At 44.4% G+C, this 11,159-nt stretch overlaps 1 protein-coding gene across 7 annotated transcripts in view; it reads right to left on the reverse strand.

The window, feature by feature from the left end:
* PAGE4 (PAGE family member 4) overlaps window positions 1–11,078 on the reverse strand; it is a 151,821-nt gene extending 140,743 nt beyond the window's left edge. For 6 of the 7 annotated variants that reach the window (XR_009401266.1, XR_009401267.1, XR_009401268.1 and 3 more), the window contains exon 1: window positions 10,796–11,078. The gene's annotated coding sequence lies outside the window, so the exon portion shown is untranslated. Of the gene's footprint in view, window positions 1–10,470; window positions 10,526–10,795 lie in introns of those variants that run through there. The other variant, XR_009401269.1, reaches the window with a different exon arrangement.
* Between the last annotated feature and the right edge of the window lie 81 nt (window positions 11,079–11,159).

Raw genomic sequence — 11,159 nt, forward strand, 5'->3', positions numbered from 1 at the left:
GGGGGGAGGGGGTTTGGGAGAAGGGGGTGGGATTATGGACATTGGGGAGGGTATGTGCTTGGGTGAGTGCTGTGAAGTGTATAAACCTGGTGATTCACAGACCTGTACCCCTGGGGATAAAAATATATGTTTATAAAAAATAAAAAATTAATAAAAAACAAACAAACAAACAAAAAAAAACAACTCATGCATGCAAGTCGAAACATGAGGCCTGGAAGAGATAAAGAATAAAGTTTTAATTTGGGAGACAAAACATAAAGATGCCCTAGACACAAATAAGCACACAGCAACTGCCAAACTGTTTCGTGCTTTTCTCCATTTTTTTGGTAGTTTTATGGTTTTATTAACACAAATATGAGATGCACATGAGCTATCTATTCATTTCTTCACTGTGCAGTGTGGCATTGGAATTGGTGATGCTGATGGACAGCTGGGCTACTCTTTCCACAGTGGCTTGGTGGTTCTTGGAGGAGACATTGTGAGCAGCCTCGGCACAGTAAGATTTGTTGCACATCAGCAGCACCTGAGATAGATTAGGAATTTCTGGAAGCCACTGGGCAGTGTGTGCTCTGCTTTCTTGTTGCTTCTGTAACTGATGTTGGGCATCAAGGTCAGGCCCTTGATTCTTCTGTGCCCTATTGTCAATGCCTCTGAGTTTCCACCAGTTGCGCTTAATATTGACCTATCGGTCTGACTGGTGCCGGATGAACTCTTTGGTCCTCTTTTTGTTGTTGATGTTGTTGTTGTTGTAAGTTTGAGCCCCATGTTGAGTGTAGAGATTACTTAAAAATAAAATCTTTTTAAAATAGATTTTATTTATTTATTTATTTACTTATTTGACACAGAGAGAGAGAGAGATCACAAGTAGGCAGAGAGGGAGGCAGAAGTGAGGGGGAAGCAGGCTCCCCATTGAGCAGAGAGCCCAATGCAGGGCTTGATCCCAGAACCCTGAGATCATGCTTGGTCCCCTTTTTAATGATCTTGGGCTTCACAAGGGTTCTGAGGGCAGCCATGATACCAAGTAGGAGACGGCTGCCATCTCCACAGGCAGCACAAAGGAAGAGACTGCTTTCCTCCTTTTTGATTAAAGTTGTAAGATTAGCTAATAATCATTCATTTTTTTTTAATTTGTTGAAAGGTCTTAGAAATCTCTGAGGCACAGAAATGCAGGCTGTGTCCCCAGGAACTCTGCCCCGCACCTCCTCTCTCCCCACACCAGTGTTCTGTGGAGACACTTTTCCAAAGAAGACATCCAGATGGCCAAGAGACGCATGAAAAAATGTTCCATATCACTCATCATCAGGGAAATACAAATCAAAACCACAATGCTATGTCACCTCAGAGCAGTCGGAATGGCTAAAATTAACCAGTCAGGAAGCAACAGATGTTGGCCAGGATGCAGAGAAAGGGGAACCCTCTTCCACTGTTGGTGGGAATGCAAGCTGGTGCAGCCACTCTGGAAAACAGTATGGAGGTTCCTCAAAAAGTTAAAAATAGGGGTGCCTGGGTGGCTCAGTGGGTTGAAGCCTCTGCCTTCGGCTCGGGTCATGATCCCGGAGTCCTGGGATCGAGCCCCGCATAGGGCTCTCTGCTTGGCATGGAGCCTGTTCCTCCTCTCTCTCTGACTGCCTCTCTGCCTGCTTGTGATCTCTGTCTGTCAAATAAATAAAATCTTTCAAAAAAAATTTTTTTTAAATTTAAAAATAGAGTTACCCTACAAGTCAGCAATTACACTACTAGGTATTTATCCAAAGGATACAAACAGAGTGATCTGAAGGGGCACAAGCACCCCAATGTTTATAGAAGCAATGTCCACAATAGTCAAATTATAGACGGAGCCCAGATGTCCACTGACTGATGAATGGATAAAGAAGATGTGATATGTGGGGAGGGGGGTGTGTATGTGTATGTGTGTATATTATATTCCATTACATATACGGTATATATGTATAGAGGTGGTATATGGAATATATATACATATAAATACACACAATGGAATATTACTCAGCCATCAAAAGAATGAAATCTTGCCATTTGTGTGATGTAGATGAAACTAGAGTGTATTATGTTAAGCAAAATATGTTAGAGAAAGACAAATACCATATGATTTCATTCATATGTGGAATTTAAGAAACAAAAGTGATGAACACAAGGAAGGGAAGGAAGAAATAAAATAAGATAAAAACCAAGACAGAGGCAAACCATAAGAGACCCTTAACTCTAGGAAACAAACTGGGTTGCTGGAGGGGAGGTCGGTGGGGGGATGGGGTAAATGGGTGATGGGCACTTGTTATAATGAGTGATGGATGTTCTATGCAAGTGATGAATCACTAAATTCTACCCCTGAAACTAATAACATACTATATGTTAACTAACTTGAATATAAATAAAATCCAAAAATAGTAAAAAAAAAAAAAATAGCCCAAAGGTAGGTGCACACCAAATGGCCAATAACTGATAAATGGATAAACCAAATGTGGTTTATCTATGCAATGGAATATTATTCAGCCTTTAAAAAGAATGGAGTACTGATACATGCTAAAAAGTAGGTGAACCTTGAAAGCATTATGAGAGAAATCAGTCACAAAAATCACAAGTTGTATGATCCCATTTATATGAAATGTTCAGAACAGGCAAGTCCATAGAAACAGAAAGTAGATTAGTGGTTGCCTGGGTTGGTGGGGAATAAGAGCTGACTTCTAATAGGCATTAAGTTCTTTCAGAGGGGACAAAATTGGTCTAAAATTAGATTGCAGTAACAGTTGCTTGACCTTGTAAATACATTTAAAAACCACTTTTCAAAGGTGAATTGTGTGGTATGTGCATTACATCTTAGTAAAGCTGTCTTTTTTATTTTCCAATTTAAATTTTTAGAACCTCTTACTCTAGGGCAGTGGTTCTCAGTGGACAGCAAGGGGTTGATTTTGTCCCCCAGGTGCCATTCGGCAATATCTAGAGACAGTTTTGATTGTTCACAACCTGGGGAGGTGCTCCTGGCCTCTGGTGGCTAGAGGTCGGGGATGCTACTAACATCCTACAAAGCACAGGACAAGGCCCCACAACAAGGAAATATCCGGCCCCAAATGTCAATAGAGACTTGGCTGAGACACCCTGATCAAGGGTGAAAGTGCTTTAAAATAAAAATGACCAGGGGGCGCCTGTGTGGCTCAGTGGGTTAGGCCGCTGCCTTTGGCTCAGGTCATGATCTCAGGGTCCTGGGATCGAGTCCCGCATGGGGCTCTCTGCTCAGCATGGAGCCTGCTTCCTTCTCTCTCTCTCTGCCTGCCTCTCAGTGTACTTGTGATTTCTCTCTGTCAAATAAATAAATAAATAAAATCTTTAAAAAAAAAAAAAATGACCGGGAGCACCTGGGAGTCGCGGTCATTAAGCATCTGCCTTTGGCTCAGAGTAGGATCCCAGAGTCCCAAGATCGAGTCCCACATCAAGCTCCCTGCTCATCAGGGAGTCAGCTTCCCCCTCTGACCTTCACCCTACTTGTGCTCTCTCTCTCTCTTTCACTTGTGCACGTGTGCACGTGTGTGCACACGCATGCTCTCAAATAAATAAAATCCTTAAAAATATAATTAAATTAAAATGACTGTTCTTAGTACTCTCATCAGGGTTTGTTGTTGTTGCTCTTTTATGGCATTTGTTACCGACCCTCACCCCCAAATACCTATGGGGCTCAGGAGTTGCCTTACATGTTTTGCAACTGGCCTCTCAGGGGTAAAGCAGCCATTAGGATGCATGAATTCATGTTTATAGCAGTGATCAGCTTCTCCCCTCTCATAATGGTTGGAAACCTCTTCAGGATTAGTCAGAGCTCTTGAAAATAGTTATGCAACAGTTTTTCAAGATAGTTATCATTCTACAAAATGGAGATCTTAACATTCTAACTAAAGTACCTAATTTAGAAAGTAAGGAAACATCCCTATGTTATAGTCTAGAGAAGTTAAATCTATGCTTTCAAAAGAGACCTTACATGAAATGCATGCATGAGCCAGCAAGTGTATTTAGCGATATATATTCATACAAAAGATGCATTATAAAGCTAGAGGAAGGGACGCCTGGGTGGCTCAGTGGGTTAAACCACTGCCTTCGGCTCAGGTCATGATCCCAGGGTCCTGGGATCGAGTCCCGCATCGGGTTCCTTGCTCAGCAGGGAGCCTGCCTCTCTCTCTCTGCCTCTGCCTGCCTCTCTGCTTCCTTGTATGCTTTCTCTCTCTCTCTTTCTGACAAATAAATAAAATCTTAAAAAAAATGTTTAAAAAAAAAAAAAAGCTAGAGGAAGTGGCAAGGCCGGACAAGTTATTCACCAAATGAAGGCCAGTGCCTACGGAAAAATTTTGTGACAGGCAAGTTAAAGTAAGCTGAGGAAAGCCACAGGGCCAGCCCTCTACAGGCACACCTTGTTTTTTTATTTGTTTGATTGTTTTTCAAGATTTTATTTAATTATTTATTTGACAGAGAGAGAAAGACAGCGAGAGAGGGAACACAAGCAGCAGGGAGCTGGAGAAGGAGAAGCAGGCTTCCCGCTGAGCAGGGAGCCTGATGTGGGGGCTCGACCCCAGGATACTGGGATCATGACCTGAGCCTAACGCAGACGCTTAACCACTGAGCCACCCGGGGGCCCCTGTTTGTTTGTTTTTTAAAGATCTTATTTATTTATTTATTTATTTGTGTGAGAGAGAGGGGGAGAGAGCGCACAAGTAGGGGGAAGGGCAGAGAGAGGGCAGAAGCAGATTCCCCACTGAGCAGGGAGCTGGTGGCAGGGCTTGATCCCAGGACCCTGAGATCATAACCAGAGCTGAAAGCAGACACCTAACCGACTGAGCCACCCAGGTACCTCTGGGCACACCTTATTCTATTGCACTTTACAGTGTTTTGCAAATACATACAACATTGGGAGGCTGGAAGGAAACGTTTGTTTTCAGGAGTCAGCCTCCCTTCCCTGTTTTACTGGTTTCCGTCAGGGACACTTCTCATATGCCTAGAAGCCTTGTTCTTTTCACCTTACCCCTATCACACTTCTAACACAACCACTTCTCCAAAAACAAAGATCTGACATGATCTTCACCTGGATGGCTGATAATGTCTAAATTTTACATAGCCCAAGGGTGTGTGTGTTATAAATGTTATCAGAGCCTTTAGCCAAAGGAATGAGAGTGTAAAATTGGAAACTTGAGACTTGCTAGATAGGGCTATGGAATTAGCACATCACAGCAACAACAAGGATAAATCTAAAAATAATTATGCTGAGCGAACGAAGCCAGATGAGAAAGAATATATACAGTATGATCCCATTTATATAAAATTCTAGGAAATACAAACAAAGAGCAGACAGTGGTTTCGTGGGGATAGGACAGTAGGAGCAAAGGCTGGGAGGGAGGAATTCCAAAGGAGGATAAGGAAACTGTTGGGGGAGATGCATACGTTCACTATCTCGATTGTAGAGCTGCTTTCACAGGTGTATGTATATGCCAAAACTCATCAAATCACCTATACTTTAGGGGCACCTGGGTGGCTCACTTAGGCATCTGCCTTTGGCTCAGGTCATGATCCAATGTCCTGGGACAGAGTCCCGCATTGGGCTCCTTGCTCAGCTGGATGCCTGCTACTCCCACTCCCTGTGCCACTCCCCTTGCTTGTGCCCTCTGTGGGTGTGTGTGTGTCAAATAAATACATAAAACCTTTTTAAAAAATGAATAACTGAATGAAAGGGAGATGGTTCACGGTGAATTAGCTAGGCTAACGCCTCCCGGAGCCGCCAATACCCCTCCTCCGGGAAGTCAATACTGCCCCCCTTGACCGCTTGGTTATTCATCCTGAGACCCTGTGCACAAACTCATTTCAAGGACCGGCTCAAAAGCCCCAACCAAATCTGTCCTCCCAGAGCCCTGGTTGTGGAAATGATCAAACGGTGACCTCAGAGTGCTGGCCTGCGATGGGTTATCCCTGCTGGAGGGGGAAGAGGGTGACAGATGCCTCTTTTCCTCCCCACAACCATACCAAATGGATGCCTGGCATGTTGCCAGTGGGTCAAGGCTTTAGGGACATCACTGGGATACCAGCACCCCCTTCCTGTGTGGCTGCCGATTCTGCAATTTGTTCAATGCTATGCTCTAAGCTACACAAAATCTCTTTTCTTTTGCGTGCCAGCCTCCCACCTATTTCAAGTGTCTTGAGGCTTTGGCAAGAAGCAACTGGAACCAGAAGTTCCTGCTTTACTGTGGGCTCTGAAACAGCAGCCCATCCCTCAGCCCGAGGGTTCTTCAGAGGGTCCCTGACTGAATCCAAGAGCAGGTGTCACAGAGGTCTCTTCTCCTCACCTCAAAAAGGCTCCTCTTCTCAGAAACCAGAGATCTCTGAAGGTTGGGACACAGTCCAATGCCCAGCTCAAACAGTCAGGAGGGAAGCTGAATTTTTTACTTCCTCAGCTGGGCTTACGTAAAGCTGCAGTCTGGTTCTCAGTCCTGGACCCTGTATCCACACCCCTCAAAGTGAAATAGTGTCATCTCTGAAATTCTCCTGAACTCTGTGGTTCTCACTCAGCAACCGTGATGACTTCAGTTAAATCAGTTCACACTCCATAACAGTCTTTGTGAATAATTGCAGCTCCTGTGAAACAGGAAGCTTTTTATGGAGGGAAAAGCTCCAGCTTGGATGTTAATGAAGTTATGTCAAAATAAAACCCCAAATGTTTATTATAGGCGGGGATGATCAGTCCTCACTTACGCATTGTGTACCTACTGTGTACCCAGCTCTGTGTCGCACTGCACCCAGAGGGATGCCAAAAAAAGAGGGGGGTGTCAACGCTTTTTCTTGCTTTAAGAGAGCCCAAACTCTAGCAGGAATGAAAGGATGAAGGAGTTTAGGAATTTAGGAAGCATAAGAAGAGTAGGCTGTTCCATTCACACTGCGAAGGGCCAAGATGATCAGAGAGACAGATGATCAGAGTGACTCGAGAGCTAATCTGCAGGCAAGTTTACAGGACTGCGTGTGGAGCCTCTTCTTTGGGGCAAGTCAGGTACGAGGCCAAAGTCAATGATGAATTACCAGATCGAACAGCACAAATGAGCACTGTCAGGAATGACCGACGTGATAGCACTATTGGTTCTATGGGTATTAGAAGGATGACTAAGGAAATATGAACAACTTTGCACTAATAAATCCAACAATTTAGATAAAATGGACAATTTCATCAAAAGAAAAAATTACCCAAGCTCACTCAAAAAGGAATAGGTAACTAGATAGCTTCATTGGCGAATCCTACTAAATACTTAAGGGGAGGGGGCAGCTGGCTGGCTCAGTAGGGAAGAGCAAGGGACTCTTGATCTTGGGGTCATAAGTTCAAGGTCCACCTTGGGTATAGAGATAACTTAAAAATAATAAAATCTTGGGCCACCTAGGTGGCTCAGTGGGTTAAGCCTCTGCCTTCGGCTCAGGTCATGATCCCAGGGTCCTGGGATCCATCCCCACATTGGGCTCTCTGCTCAGCGGGGAGCCTGCTTCCCCTTCTCTCTCTGCCTGCCTCTCTGCCTACTTGTGATCTCTCTCTCTCTCTCTGTGTCAAATAAATAAATAAATAATCTTTTAAAAAATAATAAAATCTTTAAAAAAGAAATAACTAGATGGCTTCACTGGCAAATTCTACCACATACTTAAGGGGGAAAATACCAATTCTACGTAGATTCTTTAAAACCGAAGAGGAGAAAATACTTCCCAACTCATTCTATGAGGCTGGCATTACAGCCTGACACAAAAATCAGACGAAGACATTAGACAAGAAAACTACAGACCCATGTTTTTGTAATCACAGACACAAAATCTAAAAATTTTATCATACCAAATACAACACTATAGTAAAAGGATAACACACCATGGAGCTAGGGTTTTATCCAGGGGTGCAGGGCAGGTTTAACATCTGAAAACCTATGCTCTTTCACCATGCTAACAAACAAAAAGAAAAAAAATGATATGATCATTTCAACAGAGGTAGAAGAAAGCATTTTTAAAACTTCAGCATTGATTTCTGATAAAACCTCTCAGCGAACAAGGGACAGAAGAAACATTACTCAGCCTGATAACAGGCGTCTGTGGAAAATCACAGCTAACACCATACTTAATGGTGAAAGATTGAATGCTTTCTCTCTGACCTGAGAAACAGGACAGGGATTTCCGCTCTCATCACTTCTATCCAATACTGTACTAGAAGTCGGAGCCACTGCAGTCAGGTAAGAAAAAGAAATAAAAGGCATCCATATTGGAAAATAAAAAGTAAAAAGTTATTACGATCACCTATATGACCATCCATGTAGCAAATACAATAGAAGCTATAAAAAAAAAAAGTTAACGAAATGAAAAATTCTAAACAAAATTTTGGCAAATTGGAAAATGAAATTAAGAAAACAATTCTACTCACAGTAGCATCAAAAATAGAAAATACTCGGGTATAACTCTGACAAAAGATATGTAAAACTTAGACACAGAAAACTACAAAACATTGCTGAGAAAAATGAAAGACATAAATAAGTAGCCAGGTATACCATGTTTATAGATCAGAAGACTCAGTATTGTTAAGATATTAATTCTACCCAGACTGCTCTATAGATTCAACACAATCCATTCAAAATCCCAGCAGGTGTGTTGGCTTTTGGCTTTGGGGTTTGTCTGGGCAGCTATTAACAGTCCCGTTCCTATGCATTCTCCAGAAGAGGAGTATAATGTGGGGATTTCACTTTTTTATTTTTAAAGATTTTATTTATTTATTTGACAGAGAGAGATACAGCAAGACAGGGAACACAAGCAGAGGGAGTTGGAGAGGGAGAAGCAGGCTTCCCACTGAGCAGGGAACGCACGCAATGCAGGTCTCCATCCCAGGACCCTGAGATCATGACCTGAGCTGAAAGCAGATGCTTAGCCACTGAGCCACCCAGCACCACAGCGTGGGGGTCTTAGAGCCATGTTAGAGTCCATAGGGAAGACAGTCGTAAGTAGAGGCAGTTACATAAATAATGGCTTTTCAGCAGTCATTCTGATATAGAAAGAGAGAGATCAGAGTGGAATTCTAAGAAGGAGCTAATGACAAGCACCACACTGGGGTCATGGCCCACAGCAGCTAGCCTGACCTGGTCTACTTCAAGGGCTGGAATGGTGAGGGGACCTGAGACGAGAGTGAGTCAGCTCCAGACAAACTTCTTGCCAAGTTCTTTGAGTTCTGACTCTTGTATTCCTAGGCAATTTCAGACAACAGATGTAAACAGACTCTCTTCCCAGTCTGCCCTTGTCCTAGAGAAACGAGCTTCTGGTAAACGACAGCATCCTGATTAAAACAAACAGGAAGCATTCAGAAATCTTGACAGAAAGAAAACAAAATTGTATACTGAAGGCTGGGCAAATGGAGCCCTTCCTCTGTGTGATGACCCATATTAACACAACCAAAGAAAGTTATCTGGAAGAATACTCTCTCTGTGAGTTATCAATTTGATCAAGAGTTCGGTCCATTCGCATATGCTCACGTACACTTTTAGAGTTTGCCTTTTTATCCCATACTTTCACTTTACTTCTATTTATGACTATATAGCCTCCCCCACTTTATTATGCATCACAAGAGGAAATGTTGGAAATATAATGTTGTGAACACAAGTGTTGCCTTTAGATAAAATTAATGTGGTAGGCAACTCTCTCAGGTCCCCTCCTTCTTCCGGAGCTTTATATTATCGCTCAATAAACTTTGCTGCCCACCAAAAAAAAAATAATATTTAGTTTTAAAACTAGATTGCAGGGATGCCTGGGTGGCTCAGTCGTTACACATCTGCCTTTGGCTCCAGCCATGATCCTAGGGTCCTGGGATCAAGTCCCCCACTGGGTTCGTTGCTCAGCGGGGAGCCTGCTTCTCCCTCTGTCTGCTGCTCCCCCTGCTTGTTCTCCCTCTCTCTCTGACAAATAAATAAATAAAATCTTTTTAAAAAATAATACTGGATTGCAGTGTGTTTCAAGATAAACCTGGTTTCAGGTCCTTAACGTATTTCTGGAATTAACAGCAAAAGGAAAACCCACGTGGGGGGATATCCAATCCCGAAAGCACCAACTGCTGAGGGCCCGGGCTCCTCTAAGGAGCCCTGTTCTGTGGTCCTGGATAGTCGACCAGGCAGGATTTCTGCTTAATAAAGTGAGTTCTGTGAAATTTCCCTAAATCCCAAATCCAACGAATGCAATTTTAGCAGTGGAGAGAACGAATGAATGGAAGCGCTGCAAGAAAAAGTGCGACGGGACGCGCACCTGCTGGGCTTGTGACTGAGTTTAGGATGAGCGGGGAACACACGAAGTCAGCTCCCAACACCGTTGCACTAAGAGACAGAGCATAGCTATGAGCCAGTAATCTCTGAATTTGGCTTCAGGACTACCACCTTCAGTCCCTTTGACAAGTTAACACACTGATGCACGGAGACGGGATTCGAACTTGCTCACCATCACGAAAGCCCCACTACCGTAGGCTTCGAACTCCTGTCAAGCATCCACCGCGCCTGCGCCCAGTGGAGCTGGGCGCGCGACCGGGGTGGGGCTGACGTCCCTTCTGCGCACCGGAGAACCGTGGGATTGGCGAAAGCTCGAGCTGACCAATGAGATCCCAAAACGAGCCTTGGGGCCCGCTCCCTTCTCCTGGGATCCAATCGCTAGGCCCTGCACGCGCAAGCCACCGATTCAAAGTCAAGGAACCAAGAAGGGCGGGGCCGAAGAAGCTGCGACGGAAGCCTGGGAAAGGTGGGGGTCTCGGTCGTGTAACGGTGCTTACCTGGGACTTGGCTGGGAACCGGGAGAATGAGCGGGGGCTGCGGACGGTCAAGGAAGTGCCACTCCTGCCTCCATCGGGGGCTTGTGCGCAATCCCCTTGTGTGGGGGTGGTAGCAGCCCTTAGGGCCTCTCCAGCCCACACAATGGTTTGTTCCAGAATAGACGCCCCCTACCCAGTGGTACCTCCCAGATCTGACTGTTCCATCTCTACCTCCTGAAGGGGTATTACCTGGGAGGACGGTTCCAACTTGGACTGTTCCTCCCTACCTCCTGTAGTCCCCCTAGTGGTGTGATCAAGGAAGCTTCTTTGCAGATATCGCGTGAACCATCCTCCTCACCCCCCCCCCCCCCCCCCCCCCCCCCCC

The sequence above is a fragment of the Mustela nigripes genome, chromosome X (assembly GCF_022355385.1).
Source record: "Mustela nigripes isolate SB6536 chromosome X, MUSNIG.SB6536, whole genome shotgun sequence".
Lineage (NCBI taxonomy): Eukaryota > Metazoa > Chordata > Mammalia > Carnivora > Mustelidae > Mustela > Mustela nigripes.